Source organism: Pseudochaenichthys georgianus, chromosome 8 (assembly GCF_902827115.2).
Source record: "Pseudochaenichthys georgianus chromosome 8, fPseGeo1.2, whole genome shotgun sequence".
NCBI lineage: Eukaryota > Metazoa > Chordata > Actinopteri > Perciformes > Channichthyidae > Pseudochaenichthys > Pseudochaenichthys georgianus.
In genome coordinates, this window is record NC_047510.2 from 33,179,769 (window position 1) to 33,183,050 (window position 3,282).

Below are 3,282 nucleotides of genomic sequence, written 5' to 3' on the forward strand. Positions count from 1 at the left end.
CACACACACAACACACACACCCACACACACACACACACACACACACACACACACACACACACACACACACACACACACACACACACACACACACACACACACACACACACACACACAGAGAGAGACGATGCAGCAGTGTGTTCACACATGAATATGTACTCATACTAGTAGCAGAAACACATCCCATATTAACATCGTTGTTGTATATAGTTTATATATAGGATAGTATATAAATTAGGCTACAACTACTAGCTACACGTTTAGAAATGTAATCAGTAATCTAATCTAAAATAAAAGGAATGTAACCTGATTACTTTTCGTTACTTTTGGATTACCTGACGATTAAATGCAATGCAAATAAATACAAGAGAAAATAAATAACAATAAGGTGTTTTTTACTTCAGTGTATTATGTAAGACAACAACAATGTAAGAAAACTGGATATTTTATTTAAAAATGTGTTGAATTGAAGGCTAGGTCTACAAAATAGTCAAGTTTACAAAGGCTGTTTTGGTTTGAAACATGTATAAAAAGCAAAGTAAATTATATATGTATAGATTTTTTAACTAAAGAATAAAAAGTAGGCTAAATGAAAACCAGAGACCTTCCAGGCAGTACGTCTACCTGTAATACATTTATGTTTCGCTTGTAATCCCGTTTTTTCAGACAGTAATCTGATGTTCTGAATGTAACCGTAAGGGAATACAGTAATTTATTCTTGCATCTTGTCTACCTAACCCAGTTACATGTACTCTGTAACTCCCCAAACCTGCAGGTGAGGGTCCAGATTACTCATCCCAATCTCCTTTGGGTGCAGAAACAGAAACGGCCGTCACCTTAGTTACTGCGATACCATAGCAACAACCTTTGGGATCGGTGATTCCGCCTCGGGAGGAGTTGCGTCAGGAAGAAGAGATATCTTTCAACTCCTCAACAAGCCCGTACGTAAACCCTCCACTCGTGCCCGTACAAGCACAGAGTCAATAGGGTGTGTTCGGTTAAGTCATTCTTCAACTGTAGCGTCCCTTTGTCATGTGAAACATAACTTTATCTCTTTTAATCATCAAGATGTAGGAGCTGTGTGTGTGTGTGTGTGTGTGTGTGTGTGTGTGTGTGTGTGTGTGTGTGTGTGTGTGTGTGTGTGTGTGTGTGTGTGTGTGTGTGTGTGTGTGTGTGTGTGTGTGTGTGTGTGTGTGTGTGTGTGTGTGTGTGTGTAGTATGTACAAATATCTATGTAGTGAATATTTTAACGGTAGAGTCTCCTCCCTTAAGTGTTGCCTAATCCCAGAGGAATTTAAGCATGACGTCATGTATTGGAAGTTTCCCACACAATAACTGTCATCATGTCGGGTTGAAATGGAAAGACGTGAAGCGTTGGTGCTCAGATTCTCAGACAGGGATGATAGGGGGTCGTAACGTTGAAAGAGGAACCATAGCAATCCCACAGAACAACAGTATTCCATTAATTCAATGTTAAGTGAATTTTAAGTACACATTTGGAAGAATTGAATTATTGGCATCTTAATGGACTGGTTCAGTGTGAATACACTTATACTGGGATACTGACAGAAGCTCAAAAGGATGTTGACAGAAGTGTTAAAAAATGAAGACCATAAAGTTATCCAGGAAATGTTAACTGAGGTTATAAATCAGGAGAAAGAGGGTGTTTCTCAATGTCGAGGACGCTTGCTTGGTAGCACATGTCCTCCGAGTTACTGGCCGTTTCTCAATCGCGAGGATTTTGGCTTCCAAGCCAATATTTCAAGGATGCTACGTCATCGAGTGCCGCCGAAGGACTGTTCCAATATCCAGCATACTTGGAGATTGGAATTCTACCGAGGCCGCGTCCTTGGTTTGGGGGACATTTCGAGGCTGCACATGGGTAGACTTTGCGTCCTTAAAATCCCCACAATGCTTTGCGCACGGACCAATTTCAAAGACCCTTGCGGAGAATGGCTGAACCGACGCAGCACACATTTAAATGTAAGTATAGTGGCGTCGAACATGTGTTGGTAAATATGTTACTTTGTTTTCACCAAAAATGTGTTCTGTGAAAGTAAAGCAAGTTCATAATTAGATAGACATCGTGAGGTATTTATTTTCGGTACAGTTTATGTTGAAACCGTTGGAGAGAGTGGCTAACAGGTGTGCGCTATATGCGAGGCCCCGCCTTAAATGGAGCGCTATTTCCGCCAAAGATTTGGAAATTGGTCCGTGCGCAAAGCATTGTGGGGATTTTAAGACCGCGGAGTCTACACATGTGCAGCCTCGAAATATCTCCAAACGAAGTAGGCCGGGCTCGGTAGAATTCTAAGTATGCTGGACATTGGAACAGTCCTTCGGCGGCACTCGATGACCTAGTAGGCTTGAAATATTGGCTCTGGAGCAGCTTTACTCGAGATTGAGAAACACCCAGAGTGTCTTACTCACTGTGGGTCCTTCTCAGGTCCCTCACTTGCGTCGCTTCCCTGCGACTAGTCCCTCCCACCAGGGAAGCATGGAGGGACGCAAGGAAACCACGAGAAGCAGGGAAATGAGTTTTAAGAGCAATGGGACGTCCTTTCCTCCGGAGCGTCACGTGAAGCGACGTCCGATGTGATGACGCCGCGCAGCTGATCGTCTGACAGCAGCTCTGTCCCCGTTATTTCCACACACACCCCCGCCTCTGTTAGCACACATTTACTGACACAAACATTTGTATCATCTGTTGTCGACCCAAATACATTAAATAAAATAAGAACAAATTCTCAAAAAAGATAAATGCCATTCTTAAAATGTATAAACGAAAAAAAGCGATCTTGAAAATGTTTCCAATAAATGAATAAAACATTTTTTGACCACTTTGTTGTTCAGATCACATATTTGTAACTAAATGAAACATGAATTGAAACAAAACACGGTATAAACTGAGGAGTGACTCTCGTGAGGTTCATGTGTTTTCTTCACTCCGCTGGGAAACTGCTCTCATGTCAAGAAGCATCAGATCAGGGCATGCGCTGCATCGTCCAATCAGTGAGCGATACACAGTAAGGGGGCGGCGCGAGTATCTGTGGATTTCATCGGAGGATGGTTTGGTGATTCCTCGAATATCGATCCTCGCTCCTCGATACTCGATCCTCGCTCCTCCAGCAGAAATAAGCGCCATGGGACGGTACTCAAGATGGCGCAGACAAATCAACTTCCGGCGATACCGAGACCGAGGAGCGAGGAAATGAAAATAATCGACCTGAGAAGGACCCACAGACTTCTCAACAATCTGTATTTCTTTCCCAGACTAGTTGT